Source organism: Alexandromys fortis, unplaced genomic scaffold (genome assembly GCF_014885135.2).
Source record: "Alexandromys fortis isolate MF-2015 unplaced genomic scaffold, M_Fortis_MF-2015_v1.1 scaffold_206, whole genome shotgun sequence".
Lineage (NCBI taxonomy): Eukaryota > Metazoa > Chordata > Mammalia > Rodentia > Cricetidae > Alexandromys > Alexandromys fortis.
The window spans coordinates 1,897,080-1,912,506 of record NW_026068097.1 but is presented as its reverse complement, the minus strand read 5'-3'; the positions used below and the strand labels follow the sequence as shown (position 1 = coordinate 1,912,506).

Here is a 15,427-nt window from a genome sequence, read left to right as displayed (position 1 = left end):
GAGATCCACCTGTCTCTGCCTCCCAGGCATTGGGATTAAAGGTGTTTGCTACTACACCTTGAACTCACAGAGATCTGTTTGTCTCTGCCTTCTAGGCACTGGGATTAAAGGCCTGTGCTACCACACCTTGAAGTCACAGAGGTCAATCTCCCTCTGCCTCCCAAGTGTTGGGATTAAAGGTGTGTACTCCACACCCAACTACTCTCTTTGTTCCTTTTTTTTTTTACTTTAAGAACCTTTAACTTTTAGCTTGCATATATTTTTAACACACTGTAAATCATTTAACCATTTTCTTTATCTTTGAATCTCTCTTTACTTTATATCTCTCTTTTTCTGACCACATGAGTCTTTAATTTACTGAGCAATATGGGTAGGATTAAAGCCGTGGCTTTGCCAGCTAGATCCAGTCCATTCCTTAGCTTTCCAGCCTCATGGCTGAGGTACTGGTTATAGCCATGTTTACTGCCACAACTCTGTGGCATTTCAAGGTCCCTCCCAGCCAGCTAGATACAACAGACAACACTCAAGTCCTCTCTCTGTAGTAGGCCCTCCTGCCTCAGTCAGAGTTTGCCCTGGCAGGATGGCCCAGAAAGCCAGCATTTTTAAACTGTGCAGCTTTTTTCCTGCTACGGCTGAAAACCGAAAAGCATGCGTTCAGCTTTTTGTCAACACCGTTTAAGTGTTTAGTGGCAGGACCTCTTAATGAGCTGCAGGGTTTTTCAGCTAAAGCTGAGTCAGGAAGCCTCTCTTAGATGAGAGCGCTTGCTTACCTCTAGCAAGCAGAGTAGACCCGAAAAATTGTTGCTACCAAGAAAACATGCATGCTTTACTCTTTCCCAAGCTTTCTCAGGCTTTCAGTGGATTCAGCTGTCCACACGTCTGGGCACCAAAGAGCGAGAAAAAGCCTTTGGACTAAGTCCAGGCTCACATGGTTTCACAGCAGAATTCTACCAGATTTATAACCACTACTTCTTAAATTACTCAAAAAGGAAAAAGAAACAAAAGAAATACCTCCTAACTCTTTCCATTAAACCATCATCGCTCTACCTCCTAACTCTTTCCATTAAACCATCATCGCTCTAATACCATAGCCAGATAAATACACAATGGAGGGAATGGGAGAGACAAGGAAGGGAAAGAGAGAGGGAGATGGAAAGGGAGAAGGGGAGGAGAGGAGAGGTGGAAAGAGGGGGAGGGGGAGATAGAACACTGAAGTAAAATATCCCTCATGAATATAGATATAAAAATCATCAATAAATAAAATATTTACAAACTGAATTCAGGCATAAATCAAAAAGATCATCTCCCATGACTTTGTCCTTAGAGGGATGATTCAACATGTGTGGCGGTTTCTCAGGAAATTCTGGATCAACCTACCCCTGGACCCAGCAATACCACTCTTGGGAATATGCCCAAGGGATGCCCTATCATACAACAAAAGTATATGCTCAACTATGTTCATAGCAGCATTGTTTGTAATAGCCAGAACCTGGAAACAACCTAGATGCCCTTCAATGGAAGAATGGATGAAGAAAGTATGGAATATATACATATTAGAGTACTACTCAGCAGTAAAAACAAGGACTTCTTGAATTTTGCATGCAAATGGATGGAAATAGAAAACACTATCCTGAGTGAGGTAAGCCAGACCCCAAAAGAGGAACATGGGATATAATCACCCATATTTGGTTTCTAGCCATAAATAAAGGACATTGAGCCTATAATTAATGATCCTAGAGAAGCTAAATAAGAAGGTGAACCCAAAGAAAAACCTATAGGCAACCTCCTGAATAATAACCTTCATCAGGCGATGAAAGGAGACAGAGACAGAGACCCACATTGGAGCGCCGGACAGAAATCTCAAGGTCCAAATCAGGAGCAGAAGGAGAGAGAGCACGAGCAAGGAACTCAGGACCGCGGGGGGTGCACCCACACACTGAGACAATGGGGATGTTCTATCGGGAACTCACCAAGGCCAACTGGCCTGGGTCTGAAAAAGCCTGGGATAAAACCAGACTCGCTGAACATAGTGGACAATGAGGACTACTGAGACCTCAAGAACAATGGCAATGTGTTTTTGATCCTACTGCACCTATTGATTTTGTGGGAGCCTAGGCAGTTTGGATGCTCACCTTACTAGATCTGGATGGAGGTGGGTGGTCCTTGGACTTCCCACAGGGCAGGGAACCCTGATTGCTCTTTGGGCTGACGAGGGAGGGGAACTTGATTGGGGGACGGGGAGGGAAATGGGAGGCGGGGAGGGAGAAGGCAGAAATCTTAAATAAATAAATAAATAAATAAATAAATAAATAAATACATACATAGTGAACTTAAAGACTAAAATCTCAATATATGCAGGAAAGGCTTTTATAAAATAGCCTCCATGATAAAAGTCCCAGACAGAGTAGGTATGGAAGGAACATACCTAAACAAACTAAAGCTGCATATGACAAACCTACAGCCAGCATTATGCTTAACTGACAAAATTCAAAAACATCCCATTAAAATCAACAAGACAGAGCTGTCCACCCCTTCAACCCCCTTCCACTCTTTTTCAATACAGTGCCCAAAGCACATAGTTCAAGCAATAAGACAATAGAAGGTTAAAGAGAACCCTTGTTGCCCTTACAAAGGACCTGGGTTCAGATCACAGATGCTACATGGCAGCTCATAAGCATCTGTAACTCTAGTTCCAAGGGACACAACACTCTACTCTGAATTCTGTGGGCACCAGGTATGCATGCAATGCACACTCATACATGCAAGGAAAACACTCATACACATGCATTAAAATGAATACAAGACCTGTACAATGAAACACCAGTTGATATGCCACTGTGGATGTAGGAAATCTCACAAGGCCCTACCTCTAAATGAAGCAGTATAGGCAGTCAATGGCAGTTGAAAGGAGGAGACTTAGTTTTCTGCAGCGACAAACCTCCTAATAGGTTATCCAGTCGTAAGTGGTCAGCCCTAAACCCAAATACATATGAATGACACTAAATGATATCACCAGGATATCAATGCATATACATGCAATAATAATGAAATAAGAAGTTACAAACTTGAGAGAGTAGGGGAACATGCGAGTAGTTGATGGAGAAGAAGAATCAATGGAAATGGCATTACATACAGTACTCATGTTGCGATTTTTAAAAGTAAATTGCTAGATCCTAGAGCATGAACTTTGTAGATGACAATGTTATGTTGCAATTTCAAAAAGTTCACCACTGAGGGGAAAGGATGGATGGCTAAGCTGGTAAAGGCACTTGCTGCCAAGCCCACTGACCTCAGTTCAAGCCCCCAAATCTACATGGAGGAAGAAGAGACCTGACTCCTCCAAGTTATTCCTTGATCTCTACACCAAGCCATGGGATGTGCACACACACAAACAAGCACACACACATACACACACACACAAGAAATAAGGAAATAAATGTAAAACTAACAAAAAAGTTTTAGCAGTTCAGCATGTACACACACACACATAAACAATAAATAAATGGGTGGATAAAAATAAATGTAAAACAAAATCATAAAGTTTGACCCACCTGACAGACCTTTGTAGCACTTCAGGATGTCTCTTCAGGAGAGCAGAGCCGACTGAGGATGACTGAGCTATATGAAAGAAGCCTGAAACAGGATTTCTTTCCCCCAAGTTTCCTCTTCCTTGGAAGCTAACACACTGACAAATAGTGCAGCCAACAGCATGCTTTCCTTCTGACTCAGACAAGAGAGGCTTGATACAAACAAGCTGTCTTGTTTGTCCCAGTATTAGCATTTCACTTACTGGATGGAGCTGTTTGGACCCATAGGTCAAGTGAGCTGAATCTACAATCTGCTTAGGATTTGGCAGCTTCTACTTTGCATGGGCTTGATGGCAATGGTGGAACTTCATGCTCAATAAATCTGTGAACTTGACATAGAGCAGGCAATAGAAGTCTAGGAAAATCAGCGCTTGCTGTCAACCAGGGTAGCCTACTGAAAGAGTTCCTATCAGCTTGCCTCCCAGCTCTCTTAAGAGCTAAAAGCTGGCTGTGTGCAGAGCACTGGTCTTGCCTGTTAATCATGCTGTGCTGCTGAATGGCTGCCTATAAAACTGCCTTTATCTTGAATGCCTGCTTGCCTGTGCTTTGTTGACTGTCCTCTCGAACAGAAATACCTGGGAAGCATTTCCAAAATATGCAGTATTTCTTCCACTCTCTCCCGAAACTGGAGCCACTGTTGCCAACTTGCAATGAAGAAATAATCCTGAAAATTAGATAGTTTCTTCAGAATCTGTAAGTAGCAGCCTTGACTGTTCTTTCATTTGGGAAATAATATCAAAAATATTTCCAAGAATGGAGAGAATTGATTTCATCATGACAACTACTGAAGCACATTTTCTCCTGTCAGACAGGTTTTTAGGGCTAGTACTAGGGATTTCCTCTTTATTAAAAATCCCTCTACAAGGAGACCTGCTTAATGGGAATTCTTCAGATCTTTCCTTACCAGTAGTTGAGTTTTTTGTTGTTAACTAAATGGCTGATTGAATACTTCTAATGGATGGCCAGTTTCGGGCATTTGCTAAGCACCCTTCTGCCTTTATTAATTTTCTTAAGTGGTCTTCTTTGTTGGACTAGCACATTATAACTGAACTAGGGAAATGGATACAGTAGATACAGAACTAGGGAGAGACCTCTCCTCAATGACCAGTGACAATGAACTCTTTACCTCTCTCTCTTTTAGCTTCGGCCTTGTCCCTCTTTCTTTTGGACTCTGGGAGTGATGGATCATTGGTGATCTGTATCCTAAGAGATGCAGGACTCTGGATTTTCTGTGAATTGGAGTGGACAAGGGGTGTCACTAGTTTTTGCTTTAATATGGATAGAGGGGCCTTAAACTCCCTCCTAAGTCAACTGGGAATCTGGAATTAGTCTAGGATCCTATCAGCAGGCTATGACAGGAAGTCCGTGCACTCTGTCTGGGAAAGCAGAAGAGGTAGATGACCACAGAGGAAAGCCAGTCACCAGTGTAGAAATGGTGCCAACCGAAAAGCCTTGTAGGACCCTCCAGGCCAACCTCATTAGTATAGCAGTTGCGACCTCTGTGAAGCTGGCAGGCACTGGCCAGCCCGGGAGGCTGCTTTGTATGGTCAGTGTGTTTCAGAAAGAAGAGCTAAGGAAGTGTTTGTTACACCTAGTGTCTATCTTCAGTTACAACCTGACAACATTAGGACCTGACTTGGGATTCAGTGAATCTGAGTTTTAGAGCCAAGGGTCACTGTCCACGTGGTCCCAAACAGGTTTCTGTGTTGGTGTCCCTATCTGTACAAAAAGAGGGGTGTTATGGATTACAATCTCTGATTTTTACTTCTATGTTTTACTATAAAATAGGGGAGGCCAAAACAAGATCCAATCCATTTATCTCAGCTGCTTGCTCCTATTAAAAATATTGCAGAAAAGGACTGCCCTTCCCTTGTGCCTCTCATGAACACGGCACCTCCCTGCCCAAGCAGAGCTTTCCAATTTAAAGAAGGTCTTGTGCCATATGGAGGGAGACAGCAAAGATGATCATCCTCATTTTGCAGGGGAGGAATTCAAGACTTAGAACTGTCAAGTGACTTGAAAGTGAGTGGCGCTCCAAGGCCCATGCTCAGTGTGTTAACAAGCTTGCATGCTTGCCTTTGCCTGCTGTTTTGACTGGCATCTGGGCTCCAATGTGACGCGTCTATAAACTGTTTCAACAGTCAGGGGTGATGACCTGCTGAAATCTCTACAAAATCAAACAGTTCCCAGCACTTTTCTCCTTGTTCAGCATTTCCAGTTAACCCTATATGAAAAGTCTAGGGAAATACCATTAGAAAACCATTTCCAGGAGATAAAAAAAATGTGTTTGAAGCCTTTGGGGCCATAGCCTATCAGTAAATCAGGGCAAAACAATTAGACCGACAACCAGCCCCTGTTCCTGCTTCCTTTGTTAGTCAGCTGAGGGACTCCCCGAGAGCCAACCATCACCGAGAGGAATGACCCCCAAACCAGAAGAAGGGCTCTTTCCCTAAGTAAAGTTTAGTACCAGAGAATGCATGCATGCTAGTATGTCTATGTGCATCTACTTCTCTGGGTGTGTAGTCCAGTTTATTAGTGTCACGGCATACAGAAAAGACTGAAATGCTTTCCTAAAACCCTCCCATACAACCTCAGTTCCAACCAGCTGTGGAAAAGCTTAGACTAAGTCAGTGGACATTTGTTGCGAAGGAAACAAGCTCATGCATTGTCAGGCCCTTCAGTTTGGATGATCAGTTCTAATCCGAGAACTACTGCATTTCCCAAAGGGCAAACCTCTCTCTTCCATTTCCTTGAAGGTTAGGTCTGCTGCAGTGGACAGGGTAACAAGGCCAGCATTGCCATCACTGCTTTAACAGTCTTGGTCTGCCCTCATTTCTTGCTGTTTCCAAGGTACAGAAAACTCTGTTTTCTGCTTGCCATGATGAGTGGTCACGGTGTGTTGATTAGTTTTAGAGTCAAGTAAGTTTTCTCATCATGGCCAGCTGGAGAAACAGCTTGCTCTCAATGAACTTAGTGGTTTAGACAATTTCCGGCTCTCTGCAGCAGTATTCTGCAGTCTAAGCCCAGTGGATGGGACCATGGAGCAATTGCATTTGCCAGGAAGCTTTGGTCCTGACCTGATTTATTACTGAGTGGCAGTTCACACTAAAGAATGTGCATTTTAAACTCAGATGACATGAAGAAATCCTGAAAGTCAATATGGGGACATTGCAGGTTCCTGCAAAACAGCAGCAGCACTGTTCAAAGCAGCAGCCACAGAAGCCTGCTAGCATCGTGCCTCAGCTTTGCAAGTCACTCCGTGATCAACAGGGCCACCAAGGAAGGGTTTCTAGCACTGCTTTCTCAACAGCCAAACAATGAGCAAATGCATGGTGGTGTCCAGTTTCAAAAGGAACCAATCTTGCTTAATGTGGAGGTTATAAACACTCATTTCCTCCAAAAATCTTAGAAGATGTTGCTTAATCCTTTCTTTACAAAGGACAGCTTTCTACAGCCCTGGATTGGAGGAAGGAGTGAAAACAATTTGAACTTGATAAAAGCAACTTTATTAGGACATAATTCACACACCATAAATTTACGCATTGAAAGTGTCTAATTCTCTTTTAGTGTTTTCATAGAGATGGGCAATCACCCCCACAATTAATTCCTGAATAGTTTGATCACCCTCCGAAGAACCCCACTACTTGTTACAATCTGTTCACATTTTCCCAGATTCCAGCTATAGGCAACCTTTACATGTTTATGGATTTGCCTGTTCCAGACATTTCATACAAATAGAATCGTAGTGGGCTGGAGAGGTGACTCAGCAGTTGATGCCACTTGCTGTTCTAGCAGAAAGCCTGCAGGGCACCTACATGTACTCAGAAGCATCTATAACTCTGATTCTATGGGCTCTGATGCCCTCTTCTGGTTCTACCGGCACCAGGCATGCACGTGGTACACATACTTGCAGGCAAAACACACAAGCAAAAAATAAATAAATCTTAAAAAAAAAAATAACAAGTGGTAATAATGAATAGTCATCCCTAAAGCATAGACATACAATTAATGTACAGACTGAGCAGGTTGTATTTATATATTTAGAAATGTGTGTGTGTGTGTGTGTGTGTGCGCGCGCGTGCGTGCAAAACAAGAATCAATGAAAACCAAGGCCATGGATTTGAAAGAGAGCAAGGAGGGATATATGAAAGGATTTAGAGGAAGGGAAGATAGGAGGAATGATGTAATTATACTATAATCTCAAAAATTAAAAAGAAATAATAAACAAACAAATAAATGGAAACAAACAAAAACAGAATTAATCCCCATATAGTCTTTTCCTTACAGTGCTTACAAGGTACATTTGTATAGTAGGGCTTGTCAACCCTTCCTTCCGTTCTAACGCTGGGGAATAGTGCTATATAGTAGATACTCTAAATTGTGTTTATCCACACACACCTCAGTGGGTATTTGGGGTTATTATGCATAGTACCCTTAGGAGTGTCTGGGTCTAAGGTTTTGGAGCCACGAGTGGAGTTTCTGCATTGCATGGCCACTCTGCACTCAACTGCTTCTCATAGCGGCTGCACTCTTACATATCCAGCAGTAGCGTAGGAGGTTTCCAATTCCTTGGCATCAGCTTTAGAGTTTTCATCTTTCATTTATTTATTTATTTATTTATTTACTTTTGAGACCGGGTTGTGTGAATCCTAGACTAGCTATGTAGCCAAAGGTGACCTTAAACTTCTGATCCTCTTGCCTACACCTCCCAAACACCAGGATGGCAAGTATGCACGCTCCATCTGTTTTCTGCGATGCTGGGGATCACATCTCAGCTATGGCTTAGTGCACACTAGGCAGGTACTCTACCAACTAGGCTACATCCCCAGGCCCACTTGTAGTTTTTTTTAAGTTAAACTTTTTCTAAGTGAAAAGTGACATGTTCCAATATTAATATGTTTATTAACACAAAACTATAATTATATGCCTTGCAGCTCTTGCATAGTGTCAAAACAGCCCCTTCAAATGCACAGGAATGGTGAATAACATTATGCATGACTAAGCTCACTTGGGTTTCAGTACACTAAATCACTGAAGCCTTTCACCAAGGAACTAAACCCTGACGAAGGTTCTAGGGAAGCTTTTCTCTAGTTTATGTGCACCCTGCAGACCCGATCAACAAACGCTTCCTGTAGGCAGTGGTTCTCAACCTGAGGGTCGCCTTTTTCACAGGAGTCACATATCTGATACCCTGAATATCAGTTATTTACATTACGACCCAAAACAGTAGCAAAAGTACAGCTATGAGGTCACAATGAAAATAATGTTCTGCTTGGGGTCACCACAACGTGAGGAGCTGTATTAAAGGTCACAGGGTTAGGGTGAGAACCACTAATCTAAGGTGACTGACACATCAAAAACTTGACTCCTCTCTGGAAGAGGAGCAGAATATCAGACAAATAACTTCCTACCAAGGGCCACAGGAACACAGAGGAAGCCTTTAAACAGTGAGCTCTTTCTGTTCAAGTCTGGCCTCTTTCTGTACCTCCCAGGTCTAGTTCTCTGGTCTAAGATGTCCTCTTTGATCTGTAACTTAGATTGTTAGTACAGATAGTGATTAGTGATGATGCTTAACCAGTGTCCTCTGGACCAGGATGGTCTGAAGCTTGTGACAGTAGTATGATAGTCTATTGCTTGAGAAACATTTTCTTCCTGTCCTCAGCTCTGTCTTCCTTTCTACTATCCATGCTGGAAGTCTAGAGAACAGTGTTCTCAGCCTGCTGGTGTATACAGAGCCAACCAGCAAGCTGTACAGCTTCTCCCCATCGCCCTCCTTAGTCCTGGCCCAGCCAGTACCCAAACACGGTAACTGTCGTAGTGAAGGTGTAGGTTGCCTCTTCAGGACACAGATGCAAGCCTTTGTTCAAAAAACTCCAAATACTGCCCCCACCCTGACTTATCTCTTTTGTGTTGGATTTGGAGAAGATAAAATGGGAGAATATGAAATCAATAGAATGGTGTCTTTAAAAGGCCAACCTTTTGGGATGTTGTTTGGTTTTGAGTTTGTTTTGATTTTACATTTTTTTTCTTTAGAGTTGAATGAATGAGTAGCTGCTGTAATGTCCTTAGGTTTTTTTTTTTTTTTTTTTTTTTTTTTGTGTTGCTAGCCTTGAAATAACAGAGTCTCTATCCTCCACAGACTGGAAATGCTGAGCCTGTGTTAGCCCAGAACCTAATAACTGCTTCTGCAGTAATGGCGGTCTCTTTCGCCTTCTTCATTTGTATGCGGAGTGTACAGCATATACCATTTTGACCCTAGTATGTGATCAGTATCCCAGTTAAGCCCTCAGTTTTGGTTCCCAGAACACTCAGGAAAGGCTGAGGCAGAGACCATATTGTCTTGTTTTTAAATAGGAAGGAAGATACAGATGTTTATAAACTGCTTGAGGCAAGAAAGACATGAAGAAGTGTCTCAGAGGCAATATGAAGAATCAATGTGATTCTTGTTTGGAAATAATTAGATTTACAGTAAACTGAAAACATGGTAGAAAAAAGTCCCCTTTGCTCCTCACACGATCTCCCTCATTGTTACATGCTCCATACCAGCCATACTATGTGAAAACCAAGAAAAAATGGTACCATACTGATACAGGATCTCCCCCCCCCCCACTCTGTGTGTGTGTGTGTGTGTGTGTGGTGTGTATTTAAAAATTTGTTAGACATTTTCATGTTTCTAGACAAATATTTAGGAGTACAATTGCTGTTATTTCTGCTTTTTTTTTTCTTAAGAAGCTGCCCAATTGGGACTTGNAGGCGGCGGTGGGGAAGAGACAGAAATCTTAAATAAATAAATAAATAAATAAATAAATAAATAAATAAATAATAAATAAATAAATAGAAGCTGCCCAATTTCAAGGCATGGATGAGTAATTGTACTTCCTCCACAACCTTTCTAGAATCTGGTATTGTCACTAAATGTTTTCCAAAGGCAGAAATATCCATACAGTGCTACTTAGAGCATTCAAAATGTTGTTCGAATCATATGATTTTGATAGTACCCACTACTGTAGTGGATAAAACCCATGGACTGATGAATACCGACCTAGCATTATATACCCCAAGCAAACAAGGGCCCAAGCTAGCTTGTGATGGATAGTTTCTTTTCCAAGTGACTAAAATGTTGTTTAGAATTTTTCTCTATACATTGCTCTGTAATTTTCTGTCTGGACAGTTGTTGTCTTTGGTGTCAATGAATGTTCCCTGAAAGAGGTCATGCTCATATAGGTGATACTAATGCTTCTCTTAACACCACACAGAAAAGAAGATTGCAGGCTCAACCTCCTCATAGACATGGTTGCCAACATTCTCAACAAATTGCTGGCAAATTAAATTCAATCACACCAAAAAGATCATTCATCATTTAAGACTATCTGTGCCTAGAGGCTTCCTTTTGCCATACTGGGGGTGGAGGATGGATTCAAACCAGAGCTTCCTACATGCTAGACAAGCTGTCTATCACTAAGGCACATTCCAGCCCTTTTGAACTTTCATGTCAGGAATTTTAACAATTTCAATTCCTTTGGTCACGTGTCCTTTAGAAAAATTGCTCCATTTCTTTAAAATTTCCAAATTTAATGTGTTTTCCTTATCTACAGGGTGTGTAGTAACCACTCCTTTTTCATTCGTCATAATTTTTAGTTTTCAGGTTTAATAACTTACTTTGTCAAATACAGCTTTTCCCATTGGGTTTATCTCTATTGTTTTTCTTTTCAGTATCATTTATTTTAATTTTTATCATTTCCTTCTGCTTGCTTTTGAGTTTCTATTTTCCTTTTCAAAGTGCTTTGAGAGCTTCAATTATGCCCTCGCTTCTAATGCAAACATTTGATGCTCTTGGAACAACTTTGCTCATTTGCATTCATAGTCATAGTCAACATATTTATTTGCTTCAGAATTTTGACACAATTTTTAAAGCTAGAACTTTTGTTTCTAAGGTTGAAATTTTTATCTCTTTTTCTTTTATTATTTTCTAGTTTGATTCCATTGTAGTCACAGAAAGTACCATGTATTGTTTCAATCCTTCTAAATTTTTGTAGATCATTTTTTAGTTCACTTGTATATCCTATATTTTCAGCTCACTTGTTTAGAAGACGTCTTTTATTATTGATGTCTTTATCATTATGTAATGTCTTTCTCCACTCCATTCTCAATAATTTTTTGCCCTAAAATCTAGCTTATCTAATATTACTGGAATAGTCTTGATCTCATTTATTGTTCACATAATTTATTTCCTTCTATAATAGTTTTTCTTTATTCTTTAAAGTTTCACACATGTATACAATAATTATGATCAAATCCATTCCCCATTTCCCTTTTCCAGCTTCCCTTCATATTCCCCTAATATGTCGCATTCCCACCTTCTTATCTTGGTGCTGCCCATATGTGCAGGAGAGTGGTGTCATCCACTTGAGTATAGGTAGTATATCAGTGGCCACTTCCTCACAAAAGAGTGGTTCTTGCTCCCCAACAACTATCTACTGTCAATAACTCCTCAGTATAGCATGGAGTTGAAGATCACTTGCCCCTGTCTATGCCAAAAATTGACCTGGACTGACCTTATATTGTCTTGTGCATGTAACAATAGCTGCTATGTGTTCAAAAATATGATAGTCGTGTCATGTCCAGAAAACAGCTTTATATCCCCTTTCTCCATCCTCTGGGTCTTATAGTATTTCTGCCTCTTCCATGATATTCCCTGAACCTGGAATGGGGCAACTAATAAAGATGTCCTATGACATATCAAAATTAAACTAAAATTAAATAAATAATTTAAGCATCTATAATCAGTGATAAGACTAAAACAGTAATAAAAAGCCTCCCAACTAAAAAAAATACAGCTCAGAAACAGATTGATTCATAAAAGAATGCTACCAGAATTTTTAAAAATTACTTAGATTACCCCATAAAATAGAAAAAAAGGCATCCTGTCTTTTATTTAACAAAACTAGCAGTCCCCTGATGATATCCAAATCAAGTCACTGCATAAAAATAAAATAAAATAAGATAAAATTACAGACTGATTTTCCTGATAAATAAAGATACAAAAATTTTCCAATACAATACTGGCAAACTGAATTAAAAATCACATAAAAAAATCATTCATCATGACTAACCTGCTTTATTCAATCAACTCAGGGATGATTCAACATACATATATCATTAAATGGACAAAAGATAACTCACATGGGCATCTCAGTAGACACAGAAAAATTTGTGAACAAACCCCAACATCCTTTAATGACAAGTCATGGAGAGGCAAGAGATGGAGGAAGCATTCCCCAGTATAATACAGGCTATATACAACAAGCCTATTGCTAACATCATGCTAAATGGAGAAAAACCTAAAAAGAGTTCTTACTATGAACAGAAATAAGGAAAGGTGTCACACTCTCTCCGTCTATTAATATAGTACTTGAAGTCATAGTCAGAATAACATGACAAGAGAAGGGAATAAAAAGGATACAAACAGGGAAAGAAAGCAAGGTATCCCTATTTGCAGATGATGATTCTATATATAAGAGACACCAAAGACTCCACAAAAAGTACTCTTAGAGATAATTAATTTGAGCCAAGTGGCAAGATACAAAATTGGCCCACAAAGCCCAACAACCTTCCTGTATACCAATGACAAACAGACTGAAAAATAAAGGGAAATAATCTCATTCACGATAGCCACCCAAAGTATTTGGAAACAAGCCTGACTAAGAAAATTAAAAATCTTTATAATGGGAATTTTATGACACTAAAGAAAGAAATTTACACTGAAAGATGGAAAGTCATCCCATGCTCATGGGATCGAAGTGTTAATATTCTGGAAAGATCATCTTACCCAGAGCAATCTACTGGCTCAGTGCAATCATCTCAAATCAAAATTCCAATGCCATTAATCTCCTTAAATTATTATATTTGAGAAAACATCTTGAACTACTATATCATTAGGTTATCTTTTTTATCTTATTTGCCAAACTCTTAGGCCATTGTTTAATATATCTGCTGCTATTAGTGGGGTTTTCTACCCATTTATATGTTTTCTTTCAGTTCCCCATAAAATTTTCCCCCAATTTTTCTTTTTACTAACTTTCTATGCCTATGCATTACTTGAGTAATATTTAGAATAATATTTGATTCATGTATAGTGTTTTTACTCTGTCTTTTTGTGGTAGTTGCCCTCAATACTCCTGTCTGTGTGTGTTAAAATGAACGTACAACTAGTGTCAACATTTTACTACCTTTAAAAGTAGAAAACCCTGCATTTCTCTCTACCCTTTTACTTCTGTTTATAATGTAATTGTGTTAAATATTTCTTTCATACATATTTATAAATATATTAGAAAATGTTATAATTGGTAATTCAACAATCAACATAATTTATGAAATTTAAGCATGGAGGAAAATCTATTTTATTTAATCATATTGTTTTTCTCTTTCTATTGTTCTTTCTTCTTTGCCAATACATCGTTTCTTCTTCAGTGGAGAACTCCCTTTAATTATTATCTTAGTAGACATGTGTTGTTGATAAATTCCCTTGGTTTCCCTCCATCTAAGATTGTCGAGATTCCCCTTCCACAGCTGAAACATTTCCAATAAGATTTTGTGTTGAAGCTCTCCCCCACAACCCTACATTTGAGAATCGTTACATTATTTTCTTCAGACTTCCATGGCTTCTGAGCAAATACTTGCCATCATTGAAATTAATGTCTCCCATAGGTAGTGTGTCATTTTTCTGTCATTCTTTCCCAGTCTTTGGCTTCACATTGCAGAAGTTGGGCTACAAAGGGTACAAGAAATTGACTGTTTCCTTCTGCTTTTGGTCCCATTCACCAAGGTTATCTAGGTCACTGTGGTTCCTGGTTCTAATATTTCAATTTCCTGAGATTGCCACTTTGTTGAAAGCATTATTGTATCTCTTAAGAGAAGCCATTTACATAACTGCTATTTTAAAATTCTAGTCAGGTAATTGTAATATTTGTATCATCTTGGTGACATTTCAATTAATAATTGTTTTTTCATTAAGCTTTAGACCTTTTGGTCTTGGAATAGCTGTCTTTTTACTAAAATCAGGATATTTTTAATATTTTAAAACTGGCTTTTATTTAAATCTTTTGTTTTGATTGGTCTGGCAGGAAAGAAGGATAGCATCTTTCTTTTACCTGGTAATATAGAAGTCCAAGTAACCTAGACAGCTTCTTTGATGTAAAGTAGGCTGGGACCCCTCATTACTGCTAGGCAAGCCTGATGTATCCAAGTCCACACCAGACATCTCCTACCAGCGTTCCTGTGGGGTTGACAGAAGTGTCTCATTGCTGCCAAGTAGGGGTACAGTAGACTCCCCTCCTTGGTCTTGGGTGGTGGAATGGCGTGACACTACAGTGTCTTTTCTGTTACCTAGCTAGATTAGAATGGCTTGGGTTAAGCTTTTCTGTCTCAAAGGGCTCTTTCCTGGTCCTGAAAGCAAGCCTCTGATGGAGAGCTTTTGTTTGTGCCCGTTGGCTTTTGAGGTTGCTGGTTTCTTTGGCTCTAAATTTAGTAGAATATTTGAAGCAAAAGAAATCCCAGGGAACTCATCAGTGTTACTCATTAGATTCCAAGGTTCCTCGTCAATTTATATTCTCTCTATCTTCAGAATCCTCTGATGTGTGTTTTATATAACATGACAAAGGAGTTGTTTTCACTCAGTGGGAAAATGGGGGGAAGTGGTTTTCTGACTTTTATAAAATCAAGATTGTGGTGCCTGGTACGATATAGGCAAGAAAGATTATAGCAACGAAAGCTAACCCCGTATTTGAATACCTTAACACAGTTTTTATCTCACATGTAGTTTGTGGAAAACAGAAAAGAGC

General features: G+C 39.8%; 1 protein-coding gene across 6 annotated transcripts in view; it reads left to right on the top strand.

Annotated features, from left to right (window-relative positions):
* Nucleotides 1-15,427, top strand: part of Mamld1 (mastermind like domain containing 1) — a 127,229-nt gene that overhangs the window by 50,032 nt on the left and 61,770 nt on the right. The gene's annotated exons all lie outside the window — the stretch shown is intronic.